Genomic DNA, 24,462 nt, shown 5'->3' on the forward strand with positions numbered 1-24,462 from the left:
AGGGGATATTTTAAAGGGGTCTTTCTTTCTGGCTCAGGTCCTCAAAATCTAGATCCATTCTAAATATAATCATGTCTCATACCTCATAGAACCATTGCATCTCAGGTTTGAAAAGGTCTACCTCCTACTTCCACCAAATGTGTGAGTCCCCTTTGAGCATCCCAGTGCATACATCCTTGTTAGAACACCTCACGTGGTGGTGACCTCATAGCCTCTCTAGCCATCTCATTCCCCAAAGCAGAATATCTTTCATTGATTTTAGAATTGATGTCATAGAACACAGTGTGAATTTCAAGACAACACAGCAAAGAGTAAAATAAATAAATAAATAAATAATGAGCTAGTGATGAATTTAGAATGTGATCAGACTGTTTGGGTGCTCCGGAAACATACATTGAATAGAGCCAGATTACAGAGGTTTAACATTTGTTTAATATGTGTTTTTGGCTAATTTTTCTGTCCTTTGAAACAGATGGGCTTGTCTTAGAAAATGTTAGCATTCTACAGTGGTTAAAGGCCAGAGGGCAGAGAACTCTGGTCCTTTGAATGTAGCCTTCTTTTCTAGGCACTGGAAGACTTAATAAGACTAAGCTATTATAATTTATTGGTGCAGTATTGACAATAGGCTTGTTGCTGTGTAAAACACAAACATACATTAGCTTTGCCTCTGGGACATACACGGTAGATGGAGAATGCCTGTTGACAAAGTTGATTAGATTATTTTAAGCACGTGGATATTCCTGCTTTACTGTTTTCATTGTTTTGATATTGTTTTCATCTTTATAGCTTGTCTCAGTCTCAAGGGAATCCTATTACTCAGATGGTGCTTCAAAGGCCTGTGTCAGCCACGCTCTCCAGCTTCCACTTGCACCAGATCCTGATGTTAAGTTCCTATGTTGGCCTGATCTATCAGCACTGATTCCTTTATTGATTTCTTTTTCTGTGCAGTGGTTGATGGTACTGAGAACACAGTCAAGCCCTTAACACACACTTAGACATAAATATGCATCTTATTAAATGCTTTAAGTGAGCTAAAAATGAAAGAAAAAGAGAGAAAAACCACATATTTTGTTGTTGTCTTTCATGGGTCAAGCAGTAACAGCTGAAGGCAGGAGGCATTGCCAGGTCCCTTTGTGGGAGGTAGAACAATGCTCTCCTCCCCCCAGAATGCCCATGTCCTAACCCTCTAAACCTTTGACTCTCTTAATTTACATTAAGGATGCAATTAAAAGTGTGGACCTTTAGATGGGGAGATTATCTCAGATTATCTAGATGGGTTCAACCTAATCACACAAGTGTTTATTGGAGGACCTCTCCCAGCTGTGGTCAGAAGGCAGTATTCCTGTGCAATGAAGGTCAGATTCAGCGTGCTGGCTTTGAATCTGGGGAAAGGGGACCACAGGTCAAGGAATTTAGATGGCCTCTAGAAGTTAGAAAAGGCAAGGGAACAAATTTTCCCTTAGAACTTCCAGGAAGGAATGCAGCCTTGCAGACACCTTGGCTATAGTCCAATGAGACCCATGTTGTACTTCTGACATACTGTAAGCCACTAGCTGTGCAGTAATTTGTTACAGCAACAACAGAAAATGAAAACACTGTATTTTGTAGAATACAGTGAAGGCAAATATATTTATGAAAATATATTTTTCATATTTACTGGGAATACAGTCATTAAATTCTGTATCTGTATCTGGAAAGACTTGCAGCAAAGTCAAATATAGCCTATCCATATAAAGCTGAGGAACTGGGCTGGGTGTGTGTGTGTGTGTCTGAGTGAATGTCTAAATGCCCTGATTGCTATTTGTTTTGGAGTCATCAGAGTGGGAGTGACTGACACTTCCTGGAACTCTTTGGCAATCCAGCCAATAATATTTTTTGCATGTACAAGTGACCTTTCTAAAATGTTAACATTCCCCATCTTAAATCCTTTTGTTGTTCTTCTTTTCCTTCAATAAAATCCAAGCTTTTTATCATGCTTTACAAGGCTCTTTAAAAAATAGCCCCTGTCTATTCCTACAGCTGTTCCTTTTACCACTTCTGTTCCAGCCATACCACTTCTTGCACTTCATGCTTTCTTACCTCCATGCTTTGCACATGCTCTCCATGGCTCGCTCCTATTCATTCGTGACAGCACAGACATTATCCTCTCTAAGAAGACTTCCTGCTGGTCTCCAGACATTCCCAACACCCCCTCTACTCACCTTCATAACCACATAGAAGCATCTGTCATACTGTATTAGGATGTATTACTTCTCTATTTTTTTATGAGCTCCTTGTAGACCAACAGAACACCTTTCATCTTTAACCTTAATGACTACTGCACTCTCCTGGCTTCTAGGATGCACTCAGTAAGCACTTGTTAAATGAAAGGATTTGCCATACTCTTACGATCTGTGAAAACCCTGCAGCATAGATTAGGAATCAAGAATTTGGCTCAGGTATTTGGCAAGTACAGTGATTCCTTTTTAACACTTTAGAGGTGGCCAGAGATTCCTGATTCTTCTTATTTCCCTACAGTGTATCTCCCCTAGTTTGAACAATGCAAGGAAGTATAGGAAAAAAACCACAAAGTCTGGAGTAAGAATGTCTTTTTGGGGGGCACCTGGGTGGCTCAGTTGGTTAAGCATCCGATTTCAACTCAGGTCATGATCTCGCGGTTCATGGGTTCGAGCCCCACATTGAGCTCTGTGCTGACAGCTCAGAGCCTGGAGCCTGCTTTGGATTCTGTGTTTCCTTCTCTCTCTAACCCTCCCTCACTTGTGCCCTGCCTCTCTCTCTCTCAAAAATAAATAACAAAAAATAAAAAAAGGGATTTCTTTTAAAAAAGCATGTTTTTTTAAAAGTTTCTTTTCTTATTAATCATATTTTGAGAGAGACAGAAACAGCATGAGTGTGGGAGAGGCAGAGAGAGAGGGAGAGAGAGAGAATCCCAAGGAGGCTCTGTGCTGAAAGTGCAGGTCCCGATGTGAGGCTTGAATCCATGAAACTATGATATCATGACCTGAGCTGAAACCAAGAGTTGGTTTCCAGGCACCCCTGGAGTAAGAATTTTTAACCTGGAGCACAAGGACCCCCTAAAATTCCATGAATGGGCTTCATGTGGCCTTGGGGACCACCTGAAATGTGTGTGTGTGTGTGTGTGTGTGTGTGTGTGTGTGTGTGTGTGTGTTTGTGTGCGCGCGTGCGTGTGTGTTATGTAACTTGTTTATATGTATCTGGGGGAAAATCAGAGATTTGTTCATAATCTCAAACCAAAGTGGTCCAGGGATTCTGTAATAATAATGGACAGTGCAGCTGTGGAGAAACGTATTCAAACCTTCCTCTGACTTGAGGCTACTCGCATTCAGTTTCAAGCTTCTTTGTTTTGGAAACTTTTGTCACCGCATTTGCACCTAATGGAAGAAATTTTTTCTGTTCTTGCTTTATAGGCAGTTTGAAGAGGAAGCCTCCCTGGCATGGTGGTCCAGGCTGATATTTCTTCCATATGGACAGTGGAGGGTATGATTCTGATACTCTTCTAGTAAACAAGTGGGATATCAGGATCAGGGTGGCTTGAACAAGTCATTTACATGGTGGTATTTCACAATCTTTTGAGACTGATAGGGGACTTCAAAGTGTCACTTAGCTTCACCACCTGCCTTGAAGAAAACTTTCCAATCAACTATATCAATTGGATTAAGTTTTATCCCACTTGTTAAGTATGCTTCCCCTGAGAAGCTGGTTGCCTAATCCTACCCAACACACTCCATGGTTAAAGGGCCACTTGGAAGAAACCAGAGATGAGTTGCTTGGGAAATTTTCTGTATTTTGCCTTTTCCATCAAGAGTGAAGAAATGGAGAGAGAAAAAATGTTACCATGGGTTTAGATCTTTTGGCTAAACGGTGTGCAGTCTTCCAGAGCTGGGCACCTGATGTGTTCTCTAAACAGGCAGCATGCCTGCACAGGGAAGCCTTTCTGCAAATAAACCACAAAGTCACAGACTCGGGCATAGCATTTGAATAAGAACAAGAAGAGAACCAATATCCTTTCCTCAAGGTCACCATCTATGTCTCTGTGAACTCATCTGGGGGTCCTGAAGAAACTATGTTGATAATTGGGGAATTTTTCCTTGGAGAAGGATGAGTTTCTGACTGTTGTATCCAAAATTTATCTAACATCGTCAAAACTGTGAGACCAGGCAGGGAGAAGCTGGCTGTCCTGCCATTGTGCCTCAGTTAGTGGTCTGTCTGCATTGAAGGCTGCAGTAGTGATTTGGGGGCATATATGAATCAGCGTGAAAGGCTCAATATAGTGATTGGAATCTGTAGCAGTCATTCATTTATTAAAACATCAGTTGTTTAGAGTACCTATTGTGAGGCAAACGTTATGTGAGGCCCTGAGATTCTCTTAGGTATATTTGGCTACAAGGAGCTCAGTTATTTTAATAGAAGAAGTCAAAGATAGACTCTTAGCTTTGTCTATTTTGCTGCAAATTTATCCATCCACATTTATTAGATTCATATTACTCCTCTTCTACCACGTGCAGAGCTTTGAGAGACGTGTTGGCAGAGATACACAGATGGAGATGAGGGGGTGCCCATCCTTAAGTTTACTGTCTGCTGTTTGGTCTACTTTAAGCCCTCTTTTAGAAAGAGCAAGTTATACACTCTAAATTAAAGCGTTTTCATCTCCCCTCCTTCCTCCTTCCTTCTGAAGGAACAGCTTTAGTGTAAGAGTTTTGTTCTCTATAGAGTTTGCTGGAAAGATGGTTCTAAAGGGTTGGTGCTCTCTTGCAGCAACTCAGGCTAACTTTGCTTACATTCAGTCTCATCAAAAGTCTTCAGGCCTCATAAAATCATGCAGTTACCAAACAGAAAATAATCTTTGAAGGTTATTTTCCCTCTTTTCTCTACATAGAAGATTATCTCAATTAGTTCATAAAATAGAATTTATTTAATCATTTCATGTATTTATAAAGCCCATTTTTCTTCTACCTCCCAGCAGCTTTTGCCTTTTAATGTATGGATTAACACTCACTTTCTTGTATTTTCTTGGAGGTAGGACTTTTCCCTTCCCTTGAATTACAATGAAGCCTACTAAATCTGGGCACTCCTTCCCTGTGACAATCCTATGCAAAATTTGCTTTCTTTCCCCCTGCCATTGATGAATACTGGCTCTAACTTGATGTCAAGTTAACTTTAACGAAACAAAACATAGACGGTGACTACCTTTTATCACTGTGGTTAAAAAAACATATACATGATTAACTATACATGTAGAGTTCTCTGCTTTCAGGTATTTTCCCTTTCCTAATTTTGTGTTACCTCTGTCCTTAAGTATACTCCCTTGAGGCTAAAAACAAATCAGAGCAATTTTCAGAAGCTATTTATCTGACTCCAGAGGGTCCCTGGACCTGATGATCATCTTTGAACTGGATATTTGCTACTGAACTAGAAAATAACGGAATTTAAGAGTATGTAAATAATGTTGTTTGATGTCGAGTTTGAAGCAGTTTCCCTAGTTAAGGAAGGTTTTATTTAAATTTTTTTGTAGGGGTGCCTGGGTGGCTCAGTCGGTTGGACATCTGGCTCTTGATTTCAGCTCAGGTCGTGATCTCACAGTTCATGGGTTTGAGCCCTGTGTCAGGTTCTGCACTGACAGTGCAAAGCCTTTTTGGAATGTGCTCGCTCTCTCTCTCTCTCTCTCTCTCTCTCTCTGCCTTTCTCCCTCTCATGCTCTGTCTCTCAAAATAAATAAACTTTAAAATAAAATAAAATAAAATAAAATAAAATAAAATAAAATAAAATAAAATCCTTTGTAAACTGTAATTTTACTAATAAGCCCAGAAAATATGTGCAGTTCTTTTCAGTGACTTCTGTGTCATTTTTAAATATTTATATACTATGTATGTAGAAGGAAGTGTCCACTGATTGGTTTGAATGGTCATTTCTGTATATAATAGAGGAAAAAGATTAGAGAGGATAATGGCTAATAAATCCCTGCTGATACCTCTCAGTGGCAGAAGTTTGATGCTTCTAACTCTAGATAAGGAATAAGGTGGCCCTTTTCTGTGCTAGCTAAGCATCTACTGCTTGTATTTATTTTAACATTTTATCACACTGCATTATAATTATTAGTATTCTTGTTTGCGTAGCTCTAAGCTTCTTGATGACAGTGAATATTTTTTTACTTTGTATCATTGCTTTATTTTTTGAAATATCTTTCAGCTGCAAAAGAGAGGAACACAACACAGACCAGTTTAAGCATAAAAGGAAATTTATTGGCTCAACTATCAAAAAGGTCCAGGCTCCAGTCAAGCCTGGATCCAGGGAACCAAATGATTTTTATCAGCAATCTCTCTTTACCTCTTGTGCAGATTGCATATTAGCTGCATTTTCTCTCCTAGAAGGCTCTGCCATATAGCCAGAGAAGATGGTCTCATGTAGCTGTTGCATATTTGGAACATGTAGCTTGTGATGGGAAAGTTAGTATTTTTAAATTTTTCCAACACAATACTTCCAGAGAGAGCTCTGATCAGTTCATCTTGGGTCCCAAGCTTATTCCTCTGTGGCAGAGATAATGTTGGACATCACTGTCCATAGTTGAGCCATGTGTCTACTCCTGAGGCAGGTGGATGTGGTCAGCCCCACTCACACCGCAGGAAATGAGAAATAGAGGATTCCCCAAAGGATTGAATATTGGGAAAATTGTAACCCTGTTAATTAACATAATTTTTGCATCTAAAAGGTAACCCAGTAAGTGTTGAATAAAGTGATGAAAAGAACACCTGTTCATCCATTTGACTATTAAATCTTGTCTCCCTTCAGAGTCCAGTATGAATCCCTTTTCCCAGATACCCTAACAGTTCATTGCAACCATGATGGGCTTTTACACCATAAGATTCATAGCTGATGTTGGGAAGGCATTAATTTCAAAATGGGGCATTGTTGTGAAGCTTTTCTATATTGTCTTGCCTTGATATCTGAACTCCAGTATTACAATTTAACTTTTGATGTGCCTATGAAACTATCACTGAATGCTTGCAGATTTTATTTAATTTTTGTAGAAATAAATTATATGACATGATAACTTTGCATACTTTCTTCCTTTAATCTCAACATTTAAGATTTGGGAGTGAATATACTCTTTATGTGTAGGCATAAACATGGTGTTAGGAGCATGGAGGGCTCGGGATATGAATTAATTAATGGAGCTCCTTCTTACTGGGTAGTAAGGAAATAATTCATCTTCTTTACTTTCTATTTTTCTATATATAAAGTATGGACAACAGAACCTTCTATTCCAGACTTTTATGATATTAAATGAAATTACATTTTATTTAATTGCCATCATTATTTTGACTATGTTTTGTCAATAATGAAAGATGACTGGTATTCAAAGTACTGAATAATGCTCTATTGTTATAGGAGTAGGGAGTGTAGGTCTAGAATGGGGCTAGAGAATCTTAATTTCTAACAGGCACTCCAGGCAGGTGTAATACAAAACTAAATGGGTCATAAAATATAAGACTTACATATACATGTATGTAAAGTATAATATACATGTAATATATATGTAAAGTAAAATATAACATTTACATATACATAGTAGATACTATATATATGTATATATGTAAATATATATACACATATTTACATATACATAGTAGATATATCTATCGATACTACATATATATAGTAGAAATAAATGTATATGCAGTAGAAAAGTGTTCTTTCATACTTACTTGCCTCATACTTCAAATAACTTCTATTATTTAATAATGCATTCACTCATTTATTCAATTCATATTTATTTGTTGCTGTGGACAGCAAGTAAGACCAGATTCCTGGCTTCCAGCTCTCCAAGAGTGGCTTGACGATTGCAGGCAGTGGTTTTGAAACATTTGTATGTGTAAGATTCACATGGTGAGCTTGTTAAAATGCAAATTATAGGATCTCATTCCCAGAGAGTCTGACTCAGTAGGTCTGGTGTGAGATCCCCTAAACCTCCATTTGCTCATACCACAGGTGGCCTTTGGAACACACTTTCAAAGCCAATACCCTAATACATGTGAAAATTCTCTGAAGTATAATCATTATTCTGAGAAGGTGATGAGGATATTCTGTTTGATTTCACTACAGGAATGGATTAGCAGACTTAGAGGAGAAACTTGCCACCCAGCAGTACCTAAGCCACTCCATGATGGGTTAGAAAAATGCCCAAATATGTCACGGAGGAACCTAATGCCCTTGAAAACAGGTTCACAGACCAAAGTTATAAGACTGGGCTGATATTAGCAGTTTTATTGCCAAGTTGAAGTAATAGTGAGGGAATTCCTGAATCATTTCTATTGAGTTTCCTAACATAGAATTCAGCCTTGTAAAACTTGCAGGTGAGTCAGACCTTTATCCCTCCAGCTGCTGGGGAGATCAAAGGTCTAAGAGGAGATTTTTCTGGCTCTAGATATCAATTCTACCAAAACCCTTATTGGTCATCAGCTGCAGTTTGAGGGGCCATTAACAAATGTACTCCTCTCCAGTTTTCTTACAGATTATCCCCAACAAATGGCAGTCTTACAAGCTATATTTTTGAAAGGAATGGCTTACAATTTACCCTGGATTTTAAATAGTCACTTCAGATGCACATGACATCACTTAAATGCAAATCACATCAACTATTTTCTCAAGTCAGCAGGCCTTTCTCTGAATTGTCTGTGTTGGGAGTGTTTCTGTTGAAGGCTGCTTGGCCCCTGAGCCCAGAAAGACTGCAGAATACCCTTCCTTCTTTCCATCTGGAGATGGACCAAGTGCTAGGAATTGTTCCAGAGTTTCTTTCATTCTAGATACACTTGCCTAAAACAAAACAAAAAATTAAAATTAGGGATTATGTTTTTCATTTTGTAGGGCAAGAGCATCAGGTTGTATTTCAGGTGTAGACATAATTGAATAATGGATATTTTTGAAAAAAAATTCAAAGCACAATAGAAGCACACCTCCCCCAGACAGCACTTTCTCTTAAAGAACCTGCATATCTATTGCTTATATCCACCAAACTCAAGAGTTAGTGGATCCTGCTGAGAAATATTTTAAATTTTAACAATTTGTATGGTTTATTTAGCTGTCTTTATCATTCTCTTTTAACATGCCAACAGGTAATATAAAAGCACATGAGCTGTAAATTAGACTACATTCCCAAATGAAATATGATTTATCACCTTCATAGACAGAAATAACACAATTTTCGAGTAATCCCAGGCTCCAGTGTCATAATAGCCACCAATTAAACAAAGCAACATTTTTACTGGGATGTTGCCTATAGAGGTACTATTTAATAACTTATAGATTGCTGAAGACAACTGGATAATGGACATTGTTTTTTATTTTTTAATTAAAAGACGTAATATTGTGGAATAGGTTTTCTTTTTAAAGAACTTGAACACAGGCACTTTGGAATGCATGAATTTGTTTTGAGGGATCTGAGATTCAGGGACAAACATTGATTTCTGTTTTTTTTTTTTTTTAATTTTTTTAATGTTTATTTATTTTTAGAGAGAGACAGAGCAGGAGCTGGGAGTGGCAGAGAGAGCGGGAGACACAGGATCCAAAGCAGGCTCCAGGCTCTCAGCTGTCAGCACAGAGCCCAACACAGGGCTCGAACTCATAGACCGCGAGATCATGACCTGAGCCAAAGTCGGACGCTCAACTGACTAAGCCACCCAGGCACCCCTCTAATAACCCTTTAAATCAGATCATGGCTTCTTCTGTCAAGGATCAGCCAGGGTCTGTCCCTCTTCTCTTTCCTGTGTGTAAATGAACAATGACCCAAATAAGGATAGAGACTATTCGGAACTTGCTATAGCAAGAAGTTAACCACCATTACTTTGTGTCTGGCAGAGACTCAAAGGCTGGCAGAATGGTGAGAAGGCTTTATGATGCAAAAAGGAGATAGTTTTGGTTATGCTGTGAGTGGAAGTTGTTCAGGAAGCCTGAGTTGGGCTAACTAGAGGGTGGATGCATCTTAGCTGATTGGTTTGAGGAGTATATTTGGTTTTCTCTGGTTGGTCTTATGTCAGAAGAGGGGATAAAACAATAGGGAAGCTAGCAGTCAGTGACCAACTCCTGGCCATTATTGGCTAATTGCTGTAGAGCCTGTGATTTGACCTTTCTGGGCTGGTTGCTGCAAAGTTGTGGGCCAGAGTTCTATTGTCATCTTTGGTCTGGCCATTGTCCTTTTATATATTTATCTTTTCATCCACCCTTTTTATCATTGTCTTGATTATGGGGTTATTTCACCAAACTCTAGAAATTCAGATCTTCCCCTTTGAGCATTGTCCAGTTATCTCCATAATCAACAGTGTCATGATATTTTCTTGACTCTATCCACTATTTCTTGTCCCCTAGCTTTTTGCTATTATATCATCATGCCGATCATGTGTGGAGAGAGCAACTATGAAGAAGTATTTAAGGCTATGGATAGAATATGGTGGTCCAGCATCATGATCACTATGATAAAAACAATAACAATCCCTATAAGATGCTTTGGAACTGGGAACCCCAACTGCTCAACCCAGGCCAAGAGATCAAGTCCCATAGGCTGTTGTCTGTTTTATTGATCCAAATACAGGTGAAAGTATTACCAATGGCACAGACACTGCCATAGCTAGACAAAAAGAATCTAAAGCAGTGCAATTGCCTTTCAATACCTGTGACATTGAGTTTAGACTGTTCTCTATTCCAGGTAGGGCAGAGATGGTATTGTTAATAATTTCTTCCAGAGCCACTGATAAGTTTGTTATAGTCCTTTCTATTTGTATATTTCCCACCAATGAGAATTCCACTTTGATTTTTAACATAATGAATGAGTTATGTGAACACCCAGGTAGAAAGCCTGAATGATCGAGGATGGGCTTCACTTTGGAGCTCTTATCTGAGTTGAAATTTTGAGCCTTGGCAATTTATAGAATCAGGATCTCTATGTATAGAATGTGTCAGAATACTATTCCTAAAATACATGAGGTTTTAGTGTGAGGCAAACAAGGTCAGGTATCCTGGCCACAGAAGAAGTAGTATCCTCTATTACTGGAATAGTAATCTTGGCATCAGGAATGAAGTGGTTGTTCATGAGATAAGGTCATAACCAAAACCTCACCTCGGCTGGGTTACATATTTGGATCTCTATCAGTTTCTTATAGGTGGCAATTTTTTGGCCCATCAATACGAAGGTTGCTGAATTCAATTTTAGAATTACCTAGAATCTGACCAATAGATTAGAATAATTGTTTATTTTTTTTCTGGGAGATAGAGACACTAACAAAATCACAGGTTGATTTGTTTAGGTTATTTGTCCATGTAGGTGAAGTGTAAATACCATCAGATTTAATTCCCTGTGGTCTCATTTGATGAGGTTTTTACCACTGGGGCTCTGACAATTGATGACATGAAGTAGTCAATAAGAATGAAGGCAGAGGCTACTATTTGGGATAATGTAAGAATGGCTCTAAAATGAGTGAACTCTGGTCTAATGCTTGTAATAAGGTAGGAAGAAAAGAGAAAAATGTCATTGTAGGAATAACAACTAGATGTTTATAGAAAATGAGAAGAAAAATTATTATAAGCAAGCAAACACCAAAACAGGAATTAGACAGGGATCTTAGTCTATGTCCTGGGTGAAAGGTGTCTACTATTTGAGATTATTAGCTTGTTTTGAAGGTCTTAGGCCAGCTCCATACTGCTAAAGACTGGCTGCTTCTAGTGGATCTCTGAGAATCCTCAATTTGGAAGGCTGTATTGGAGTAGCGTTCTAATTGGGTCAAATTTGGAATTGCTTCCTTAGCTATGAAATATGGACCCGATGTTGTATTAATGGAGTTTCACTGCTGCATTTATTATTAAAAGAACTTCATAAAGTCCTTCTCAATGAGATTAACGAGTTTTTCTCTGATGTATCTTCCAATAGACAAAAAAACTTCTGGCCCAAGATCATGAAGATGGGTCTAAGAAGATGTAGAAAGTCAGCCTTAAACTGTTGGTAATAAGACTGGGTATAATATATGAGTCCTTTACAGTATTTTGCCATAATTTCACACAGCAGGGCAAGCTTACTTACTATCAGAGGTAAAATCCTAAAATTCCTGGACCTTCTAGTTACCACTTTCTAGGATGATAACTGATGTGTTCTTAGGGCAATGGACTGTTTGGCCATAAGGGCTTGTAAAGTACTTTTGGCCAGAGGAATTTAAGGGTTTCTGAAAGTTCTCATAATTTTAATTTAAATGTTACATTGATTCTTTCAACTTTTTCAGAAGATTGTAGTGGTAAGCACAGTGTAGTTTTTGAATAAGAGGTAATGTGTTACAATTTTGTTGATAATTGTTCACATAAAATATGTTTGTTAGTCACTTGGCGTAAAAGTTGGTCTGCTCTGGGTTGGAAACATAAAATCAAACAGCTTTTTAGCAACTGTAAGGGCTGTAGCCTTTGGCAAGGAAGTGCTTCAGCCCAGCCTGAAAGTAGATACACAATAATTAAAATATATTCAAATCTCATGGAGAGTAGAAGCTGAGTAAAAACCACCTGAAGATATTAAAAAGACTCCTAGACCCCTTAGTTTCTGTTTATGTCCCACCTTTATAGTTTTTCCAGTATTATGTTGCTGATAGTTCACACATGACCTGAAAATAACTTGAACTCTCTTTTTAAAACTTCTCACCAATACTGATTTAAGACAGTAACCTATTTGTCTACACCAGGATGAGTAGTTTCATGGAGAAATGTAGCAAATATCGATCCATTTGAAATCATCTGATGCCATCAAGTGGTTTTCTTCAGAGCACCGGATTGAGTGAAGATTAACCCAGATTTTTCCCAGTCTTTATTTTTGAAGTTAGGGACTAAATATTAATATTTTGTGATTTCTTTGAACAATTTCAGAGATTTATCCTTTGAGGATTTGCATAGACTCTCACAACTTTGGTTAAGTTTGGCTTACTGATTTTGAGAGCATTTTCTTTAGCCTCTATGTCATCTCTTTTTGCATGCTCTAGAACCATTGTGATAGCCACTTCTGTAATAGTAGAGTGTATCTATAAGTTGCTTGATTTGTCCATTTTTGATGGAGGTGCTAGCAGAAGAAATAACTCTGTTTCCAAAGTGTCCCAAAGTGATGTATTACTCTGAGAACATACCTGCTATTGTTTGTTTCCTCTCAAGTCTTTGGCCATCTGGGGTAATTTTATCTCAGGTAGAGGTAGTATATTCTAAAGTAGAGCTTAAATTAGTGATGTCATATCCTGATTCATAACCTCTGGTTTCAGGTTTCCATCAATAATATTAGGTCAGGGGCGCCTGTGGCTTAGTCGGTTGAGCGACCGACTTCGGCTCAGGTCATGATCTCATGGTTTGGGGTTCCAGAACCGCATCGGGCTCTGTGCTGACAGCTCAGAGCCTGGAGCCTACTTCAGATTCTGTGTCTCCCTCTCTTTCTGCCCCTCCCCCATTCATGCTCTGTCTCTCTCTGAGAAATAAATAGACATTAAAATTTTTTTTTTTAAAAAGGATAGTATTAAAAAATAATATTAGGTCAGAATTCTCAATGAGAGTCTGTAACTGATCTGAGTGTGGTACAGAAAAGTTCTCTAACTGAGGTAAGGCATTAATGAGGTTCCCCTTCTGGTGGGGGCAAGTGAGTGGCAGAATTCAGGGTGTGGCTACAGTGAATCGTAATGTGAAGGAGAGAATAACAGTGTCATAAGAGATTAATTGGTTGGCTGAAAAGTGTTATGTGTTTTCTCACAGTAGTAATGTCTGTGCTGTATGAGGCACCATGAGGTTCTATTGCCCTAAGACAGGGTGATAAGCCTTTGCAACAGGGTCAAGGATGAGGATATGGCATTTGGTGGTTTTTTAATGGTTCCAATGGAGATGGAGTTGAATTAAAAGTCCAAGGGCTTATCTAGATCACTTGTGCACAAATAGAAGGATCTTTTGTAGCTAAGGATGTCTAGGGAAGGAAGCTGTGGAAGAGCCTTCCCCAAGTTATAGAAGGCCTGTTCATGTTTGGGCTTCCAGAAGAGAAGATCTCTTACTCAGGACATGGTCAATTCATATGGAAGTGTCACAATCTCAGAAAAACTCAGCCCTGATTATCTGCAATATCTTGTTAAACCTAGAAATGCCCAAAGTTGTCATTTTGTAGAGTATCTAGGATAAGTTAAGATACTTTTAAATACATCATGGGAAAATGTTTTTCCATCCTAGGATAGATCATGCCCTAAATAATGGACTGTATTTTGATAACAATTTTATGTCCCTTTCTTGCTAAAGCTGTGAACAAGAAAACAGAATCCTCTTTACAGGATTCCTTGTTTACTGAAAAAGTGTTAACAAAGGTCATCTACATATTGTATTAGCACTGAATCACAAAGGAGTTTTAGATTATTTAAGTCTGATTGAGGAACTGGGAGATAGGAGAAGACTTCAGCGAATCCCTGAACATGCCTGTGGAGGTATATTGTTGTCCTCCCCAGGTGAAGGCAAACAGATAGTGACTTTCCTGGTCTAGAAGCATACTGAACAACACAGAGATCTCTACAGTGAAGCCATTGACTCTTCTTGTTAAATTGCAGGGGTGATATCAGAGGGAAGAAGGGATATTTTTTCAGGTAAGAGCTCAAGGGTTATAGTTAAGTCATTGGATACAGAGAAATCTGTGGGTTATTTGAAATACCTAACACCTGTATTATATGATTATTCCAAAGAACAAGCTGAGAAAAGGTGGCAGAGTTTCATATATAAATAGTAACCTTCATATGTAACAGGAATTGATGAAATTGTCCATCCATATTTATAATTAATTTACCTTCAGTGTTTAAAGATGAGGCAAGATACTGGACACCTTTTTCCTTCCTTGGAGCATGCTCATGGATGTGAATTGTCTGGTTTTAATTTTCATCTTGGTTTCTATTTTATAAGACTGGACAGTCTTTTTTCCAGAGTCCCTTCTGTTTACAGTCTCTGCAAGTATCCTTGTCAATAAGTGATCAGTTGGGAAGGCGGTCATCTAGCTGTCTGGTCTGCAGGGCCACAAACTTATTTTGGGTCTTTTCTGGTTTTTGTTCTTAAGTTCTTTCAAAACGTCGTGTCAGGAAAAGGGACTGTTTCCCATTCTAATTTCTGCTCTTTAATTAGGTCTCTAACATCAGGTTAAACTCCAATGACAAAATGAAATAAAAAGAGCTGTTGTTACCTCAAAACCTACTTTAGTTCCTGAATGTTGTTTGATGGTATTTTCTGGTATATCTTGAAAATATCCTATTTCCCATCTTTTATCTGTTTATGTGATTGAATTATGGTCCAATCAAATTTTATTGGAGAGGTTTCGGTGTGATTTTTAGGAAACGTTGACTTACATTCATTCTGACCTTTTTTTGTTTTGTTATGTTTTTATCCTTAGACTTATGGGCAGAGAGATCCTGTAGGTCCCTTTATAAGTAAGTTCAATAAACTTTTGCCATTCAAGACAGCCTCTGATCTTCTGTTCAATATGTGTACAATTTAATATAGATTAGGTAACTTTGGGCCCCCTACACCTCCCAAAAGTCTAACTTCTTTTATGAATAGTTTCTGGACTTCTCTGAGTGTAGAAAAATCTGAATTTTAACTCTTAATTCAGCTTAGGGACAAAGTTTAAGTTCTATAGTTGCCCACATCCCTACCTCATAGGAAGATGGATCTTCAGAGGCAACCAGTATTTTGGAGTCTTCAGAGAATCATTGGGAAAAAGTAGGGAGTCTGGACAAGTAGAAGGATAGAGGAGTGGACAGAGGTGTGGGAGAGAAAATAGAGGGCAAGGGGGAAGCCAGAGAAATGGATGCAGGGAGGCAACTGGAAGACAGGAGGGAGAGGGATTACTAGGGAAATGAATCTGGTTTATTGCTGCTTAAATTTGTCAAATTGCTCATTAGCTTAGCCAAAGAATCTTTTAGTGAAGCAACTTTTGATCAGAATTCATTTGGAGGCCTCTGCAGTCAAAAAATCTGCCAATTGAGACTCAGTAATATTCTCTTTCTTTCCTCAGTTGCCTCTCAAATGAACAGTTTTTTCCCCTCTCAGGTGTCCCTTAGAATGGCCACTGAAGGCCTAAGTCATCCTTGGAGAAGTTATGCCATTTAGAAAGATAGATGTAATTGGGCACCTGGGTGGCTCAGTTGGTTAAGCATCTGACTGTGGATTTCGGCTCAGGTCATGATCTCACAATCATAGGATGGAGCCCCATATTGGGCTCCATGCTGAGCCCTGAGCACTGAATGTGGATTAGCTCAGAGAGTGGAACCTGCTTAAGATTTTTCTCTCTTCCCCTCCAGCTGCCTCTTGCTCTTTCGTGTGTGTATGCATTTTCTCTCTCTCTCTCTCTCTCTCTCTCTCTCTCTCTCTCTCTCTCTCCCCACCAAAAAAAAAATCATTAAAAAGAAAGATAGAGGTAAGAATTCAGATTACAATGAGAGTTTTCCTGGAGGAGAAAACCGAGACACAGGCAACCCCAAGAGGGGTGGCAACAGTTGGTAGGAGAGCAATGCTTGTGCAGTCATGTCTTGGGCACCCACCCTAATATTTGTCCTCCTCCACATGCACACCTAATAATCCACACCCCTAGGCGGGCATAAAACTAGGAAGAACACACTCTCTTTCAAAGCCAAGCTCTCAGGACCCAAGAAAAGTTTTACTTGGGACCTAGTCTGGTGAGAACCTCAGTAGTCTAAGAAGCAGCTTGAACAACAGGCGTATAGAGCCAGTGCCTGTGTTTTACCCTGTTGACTCTCCTTCTTATGTAAAGCAACTTTTTAGAACAGCATGACACAAAATAAAAGCACAAAAAGGAGCAAAAGGAATGAAAAGGAATGTCCTGATTCCATTAAGTATACCAAACGAATGGAAACCAATAACAAAACCCAAGTACCAAAATGAGAATAAATAGCTGAAGAACAATTTTTAAAACACAATGCTAGGTCCCCTGCCCTATTTACACAATGGGCTAAATACTGCACATTCCCTATCCAGTGTGTATTTGTAAAATATGTGCATTTTATTCTGGGTCATCAATTCTTCCTGTTCTACTGGATTTTTCCCATCATCAAGTAAACATGTGCTAATATTTCTCATATTTAAAAGTCTTCCTTGACTACATAGTACACATATGAACATATAGCATCATTCTATTCTGTTTTTCTCTGCAGAAAGATTCATCCAAAGTTATAGTCTATAGGCAGCAACCTGTTCCCCTCCTTAGCTTTAATCCCCTTCCTCCCTTTATCTCCAGAACCCATACTGATCAGGCTTCCTTTGGCACCACTCCAGCAAATACACTTTTGTCAAGGTCACCAATGACCCCATGTTGCCTGATCCAGTTTTAAGACCTAATCTTGCTCTATCTATCAGCAGGATTTGACCCAGTAGATAACTTCTTCCTTCTTAAAGCCTGGTTTCTTGTTGTTGTTGTTGTTTGTTTTTAACAAGGAGAGTGAAAGTGCACATGAATGAGGGAAGGGCAGAGAGAAGAGAGAGAGAGAATCCCAAGCAGGATCCACACTGTCAGCTCAGAGCCTGACATGGGGCTCCATCTCAAGAACCATGAAATCTTGACCCGAGCCAAAATCAAGAGTTGGACACTTAATCAACTGAGCCACCCAGGTGCTCTGAAACACTTTTTCTGATAAAACTTTCACCGGTCTTTTTTTAGATCTCCTACTTCCTTGTCCTTCTTACTCTTCCTTGCTTATTTCTTATCTCCCTGACATCTAATAAATATGTCTGCAGGGCTCATTTTTCTCACATCTGCTATTTAGCTACACTTAATCCCTAAATGATGTCATCTAGTCTTAATGACAAAATAACATTATATACTGTTGACTCTCATATTTATAGTGTGAGGCTCTCTATAGAAACACAGTTGGATGCTTAACAACCTTTGTGTTTAGTTGGCATCTAAAATCAGAGATGAACAAAAGTTCACTAGTGGTTTTTTACCTTGAACCTATTCCTTCCACAGACTTCTTCAGGGTAAGCAAAGGCAATCCAATTCTTCTAGTCACCCAGACCAAAACTTCAGCATCTTTCTGGAGTCCTTTCCTGTCCTCCCATTGCACATCTGATTTATAAGTAAATCCTATTGGCTCTAAATACATCCTGAATCCAGACATTTTTCACTACCTCCCATGTTACTAGCTGGACAACTATAGTGCTGCCTAACTCTCTACTTCCATTATTCTCTACATTTTTTTTTTTTTTGCTTCCATACATTCTGATCTTCATCCAATAGCCAGAATGATTATATGAAATCTAAATCCGATTATATCAGTCTCCTTCATGGGGCTCATTAATGGCTTCCCAGCTCACTCAGAATAAAAGCCAAAGTCCTTACAATGCTTACAGTCGATCCGCACAACATTTTGACTTCATCTCCTACACTCTAACCTCACTCTACTCCAGCTACTCTACAAGCCTCGATGCTCTTTAAATGTGTTAAGCATGACTCAACCTCAGGGCATTTGTGCTTGCTCCCTCAAACTAGAACACCCTTTCTCAGGCATCTGCATGTTTTACATTCCTGCTTCCTTCAGATCTCTATGCAAATATTACTTTATCAATGAGACCTCCCCTCTCCAAATCTGCTTCAGATACTTCAGATACTTCTTCAGTCATTAGTCCCATCTCCACTGCTCTAGATCACTCTTTTGTATTATATAAGAATAGAAACGTCTCTGTTTAATTTCTCCCATGGTATTTCTCACCATTTGTCTCACTAGTTATGTACTTATTTGTTTATGTATGTCTTCTATCACTAGAATTTAAGCTTCATGAAGGCAGTGACTTTGTTTTGTATCCTGCTGTATCACTATGCTCAAAACCGTTCCCAGTACAGAGTAGGCATTTGACATTATTTGTTGACTGCATGCATGAATAAAGCCATTATCTAAATAAAAATATTTATAAGTGTATACTACGTGACTCTGCTACTATGTTAAATATCCCGGTAGACCGAAAGGAATAGAAGACAGTCTAAAATTGAGCAAAAAGATTGTCAAAACATGAAATTAAAAAATTTAGGGAGTGACTGAGTGCTGGTTTGACTGAAAGTAATATAGAAATTCAGAGGAAGGACAGATCTTCAAGCTTAGGCAAGGAGGACTTTATGGAGGGTGGGGAAAGTGCCAAATAGGTATCTTGTAGCTAAGGAGAGAAGCTCAGCAGAGAGAAGAGATCACTTGTGCTCTATCCCACTTCATACGGTGAAAGCTATTAAAGCGCACAATTGAATGGGCAGGGATTCAGCCTAGAAATGGAGCCACATTTCTTTCTACTCAAAAGTTCTGGCTTTATAGTTCTCAGGATAAATTGTAATGGCTTCTTCCCTAATGAGTCATTCTTTGTCATGCATTCTTTCATTTTTTCTCATTCTCTCATTTACTGAACATTTATTTTTATTCAACATTATGCTAGAGCTGAGGGTGATAGAAAAATATATGATATGATCTTTGGAAGATTTGACAAATTGATTGGAGAGAAAAAACATACACACAAAGCAGCCAGTAGAAGCACATGCCTAATGACTGAAAGAGTGAATGTTGATTTGGTTTTGGTATGTTTTACAGTTCACTGTTTGACAGAGATAACATGGTCTGTGTCACAGTACTTCTGTGCCTCATACAAGCTATCATATAAGAAAGTACTTTGTGTACTGTAAAGTGCTACTCAAACATTTTTTTATTGCTATCTGGAAGCAAGGGAAGGGTAAGTGACTCTACAGAATTGGTCTGTGCTTCTAATGAGAAAGTATAAAGCTTGAGAATCATTCATGTGAAGATCTTTGGTGTTAACCAGCTTAAAACCATGGAGGCAAGGTAGAAAAATGTAGAATTTGTAAATCTCAGCAAGTGCAATAAACTTAACTTCCCCAAACTTCCAACACAAATGAAAGCATTGCAAACTCAGGAGCCAGGGAGGATCTACCCTTTTCTTGAACCATTTGGGGGGCAATGTATTCTTTATAGGACTTGCATAAAATCAAACTCAGAAGATTCCATTGTTTAAACCAAGACCGTTAAGGAAAAGTACTACTGATGCAACATTCCTAGTTATTTTCTCCCTTCCTAGTGTACAAGTGACTTTAGTTGCTAATGTGTCCTCCTGGCCAAGCTTATGTCTCCCTGTTGTGCCACCTTCTTCTGAAATGCATATATGTGCAAGAATTACACCTCAGTAAATTGTCATTATCAGAGAAAAGAAGCTGTTGGAACCCCTCTTCTTTTCTTTACCAACCAAGTTAGAGTGAATAGTGTCTTCTTGTTGTTGTTTTTCATTTTCAAGAATTCATGAAATGTAAGGCTGGTGGGCAGGGGGAGGAGCACTTAGATTTCTGAAGGAAGAAATTGAAGGAAACTTTTTAGAGCTTGAGAAAGTTCAAAGTGGGAAAGGGGTAGGGGCATTTTGACATGTACTCTTTTAAAGTATTGATTTTTTTTCCTAAATTGATTTGAAAACATGACAAATGTTTACGCCGACACCCAATACAGTATTAAAAAACCCAAATGTCAGGGTGAAAATCTGATGGGCTACAACCTTACTGGAAAGAAGGATGAAATATCTTATGTGACCCAGAGTTTCTGAAATGTCTTATTTTTCTCTTTTTGCCATTTTTGTCATTTATTTATTTATTTAAAAAATATAATTTGTTGTCAAATTGGTTTACATACAACACCCAGTTCTCATCCCAACAAGTGCCCTCCTCCCTGCCCGTCACCCACTTTCCCCTCTCCCCCACCCCCGCATCTACCCTTAGTTTGTTCTCAGTCCTCAAGAGTCTCTTATGGTTTTCCTCCCACCCTCTTTGTAACTTTTTTTCCCTCTTTTCCCTCCCCCATGGTCTTTCTTGGTTGTTTTACGTTTATTTGTTTTGAGACAGCATGAGTGTGAGAGATAGAGGGAGGGAGAGAGAGAGAATCCCAAGCAGGCTCCATGCTGAGCCCTGCGTGAATGGTGAGATCATGACCTGAGCCGAAAGCAGGAGTTAGATGCTTAACTGACTGAGCCACCCAGGCGCCCCCCCCATTTTTTTTCCTAATTTTTACTTGTTCTTCTCACTTGCACTCATCTAGGAAACAGGAGGGAGAAGCCATTTCTACTAGTAATGTTGCCAACAAAAAACTTTGCTACTCTCAAGGGAAAGGGATTTTTTTTCCTTTTAATTAAAGTAGGAACGAGTAAACTTACTAATATTGTACCTTACTTACTCTTTCAGTAATAGATGTTCAATCATTAGGCATCTACTTAGAGGTGATGAATCAGCACTATGCATACAAAGGGCAGCCATGCCATGCTAAACAGTTTTCCTTGAAGACCTCACAAAGGTTCTTTGAGCCCCAGAATGTATTGATTTCATTAGATGTGCTAATTTAGCAGTTCTCTGGTTTGAAGACCATAATTACAACACAATACACAACCTATGTATGTAGGCTTATTACAAGGAGAAAAATTTTTGCTCTCAATTTATTAACAGCAAATATACACATTTTTTCCCCTGCAAATGTCAGTTGTAAATCTCTCTTATGTACCCACAAGGCTCTCTTATAGTGAGTTTCTTATTAATAAACTGAACAATTTCATACAGTGTTAATGAGTTAGTGCTTATCTCTTGCTCTCTTTTATGGTTAAAATGTGCTGGAGAACTGGACAATTTATCTAAGCATGTGGGTGACTAAGGTACATGACAGTTTTAATAATTAGGTTTCATCTATCTCTATTTTCACTGACGAAAAATGCTACACTTGATTTTCTCATTTTCATAGCTGTATCAGAGTTCAGAGAAAACAAATCAAACAGTAATATGATAATAGAGCTGAATTATAGAGCATTTTTACTATAAGTGGATTTTTACTGCATTCTATGTATACTGTGGTTTTGAAACAATTACTAAGACATGAGGAATAAACTAGGTTGTTCTTTGTTATCTTTTAGAATACTAATTTTATTTAAGGCATATCTCCCTGTATGTAAATGCCTTCTCCCTTGCTATTCTATGTCTTTTTTTTTTTTTCTGAGAATCAGTTGCATACCTACCATGTGCTGGTTACTGTGCAGAGAACTTCCACTTTGTTCTGTTCACTTAGCTACATTTATTGGGGGTGCAAGGGTGCTAGTGGAAGTGTGTGTATGTGTGTGTGTGCTGCCCTCTACTGGACTTGATTTCTAAATAAGTATTTGGGAGTTTCTCCCCACCCCCTCCACTTTTTTTTTTCTTTATGGGAAAAGAGAAAGGAGAAAGAAAATTTAGGAAGGATTCTATTTATTCTTTATGTTACTGATAAATGCTTTGGGAGTAGAGACTGAACTCTAAATAGCCTATGGGTCCTACAGTCTAGCACAGTATCTTATAGATAGTAGGTGCTCAATAAATATTTATTAAATAAATAAGTTAAAAAGCTTGCCAGATTTTTTCCAATGATAGATGGAGTCTGTTGGCAAAGAACATTGCCTCAACTTTGAAATCTATGATAGATTCAGAAAAAAAAAAGACACAGAGCTTATTAGAGATAGGGTAGGTCTGCACATGAGCCCACATTTGAGTGACTAACTTCCCTTGCAAATTTCAGTATTAATAATTTGGCATTATATCAGTAGGAATATAGAAGCAGAAAGAAGAGTAGCCACTTAAATATCTGCTAAAAATTTTACCGAAGTGGACAAGAACTTGAGACATGAATTTAGCTGTGAGTAAAGCAAGCATAATAAGGAGATTACCCTTTCATAAAATAGCTTGTACTTTAGCCATATAGTACATTTCACCTCTCTGAAACCCAGCCAAAAAACAAGTAAGAGGAAAGGCCTTTTAAGGCTGTGCTCTAGAACAGTGTAGGAGAGATGGCTAGTTGCCTAGCGTGGTCCATTTGTATCATCTACATGATAGAATTTTAGCTGGAAATGGACGTGCAGCCAGGGACTGAATTTGCCAACCCTCCTGGCATCTTTGGTATGCCCTCTGGCTCTACCAGTCACATCCTGATCCCCAGTGATGAGTGGCACTCCTATTCAAGACTTTTAAGAGGCTGTTTGACCCCAGCTACTTTCTCTTTCCCTTTTCACTGACTGGAGCTGACAACAGCACAGCACAGGATGTGGAGTCTGGGAGACTACCTGCTATAGTCATGAATAAGATGGGATACAGTGAAAAATAAACACTTTTTATATTGAGCTTCCAGGGTTTGTCTGCTGGGATTTGTCCCAGCAGCTAACATTACTTACCTCACGAATACAGAAATATATATTCAGTATATTCCTCCAGACTACACTAATATGCTATGCTGTGCTAATAACTATGCTGTATTATACTATACTCTGGTAGTAATACTATGCTATAATACAAATACTGTACTATGCTATAATACTAATGCTACACTATAATATTTTACGTAACTATACTATGCTATGAAGGCAGAAATACATTTTTAAGGAAGATGTCCAAATAGAATGATTAAAATTAAAACAATAACAGCAGCCACAACAGCTTTGATTAGTTTTCCAGAGGATACATGTCCTCGGGTTTCCAATCGCCAGGATATGTCTGCAGCCTGTACTGGTCATTAATTTGGTATGTGGCTCAAAGAGGGATGGCTGCAAATAGAAAGGGCAGAGTCTAAGGATGCATGAAAAATATGATACTGGATACACCAGGGCCTTGTTCTGAACAACAGGGAGGTAGCCCTGGAAGTGCTCGAGGGACCCAGGCATGAAGGGGAATGGAAAACTAATGCTCTATTTTTATGCCATTTCATCATGGAAAAGCCAATTTCTACTATCAACTGTATAGCTGACTCTCTACAGAACCAGTGTCTTCATCGTCAGCGGATGACATAGCAGTAGTTTAGAATATCTTTAATTAATTAATAAACTAGCTAGTTAATTAATTAAGTTCATTATTTATCTTTGTTCACTTGTAGTGAATGAGTAGATTCGACTCTGTCATAAGCCTGATACCATGAGAAAACCTGATGCTGTGCTTTGCTGGATGTAGTTGAGATGTCTCAGAGGAGATATCTTGACCCAGGCTGTATGCAAAAAGCATCTAATAATGAGCTAGATTATAATGGAATTCTGATGCATGCACTTCAGGCCCCATCATTATCATCCTATTTTCATAAATGATCTTTGCTTTTTTTTAAATGGAAACATCACTCACTGGGTTAGAAGGTGCTCCAAGATATTATCCTTCTCTTCCTCTTCTTGTTCACGTTTTTATTGTACATTTGCCCAGGGGCTCTTGAACAAGACCATGTTTATTAATCCAATAAAGGAGTACATGTAATGACGATCGTTTACTCCTGACCTATAAGAAATAGGTATTTATTTTATTGGTGTAATGAAGTTTTATAGTTTCAGGATTTCTTTGCTCTTTAATTTCTCTTAGAGTCCAGGGTTTGCAGTTTTAAAAAAATA

General features: G+C 38.4%; 1 protein-coding gene across 1 annotated transcript in view; it reads left to right on the plus strand.

Annotated features, from left to right (window-relative positions):
* Positions 1–24,462, plus strand: part of THSD7B (thrombospondin type 1 domain containing 7B) — a 1,621,840-nt gene that overhangs the window by 704,673 nt on the left and 892,705 nt on the right. The window contains exon 12 of the mRNA XM_040474954.1: positions 3,429–3,498. The gene's annotated coding sequence lies outside the window, so the exon portion shown is untranslated. The remainder of the gene's footprint in view (positions 1–3,428; positions 3,499–24,462) is intronic.

This window comes from Herpailurus yagouaroundi, unplaced genomic scaffold, assembly GCF_014898765.1.
Source record: "Herpailurus yagouaroundi ecotype Mexico unplaced genomic scaffold, PumYag 140, whole genome shotgun sequence".
Taxonomy (NCBI): domain Eukaryota; kingdom Metazoa; phylum Chordata; class Mammalia; order Carnivora; family Felidae; genus Herpailurus; species Herpailurus yagouaroundi.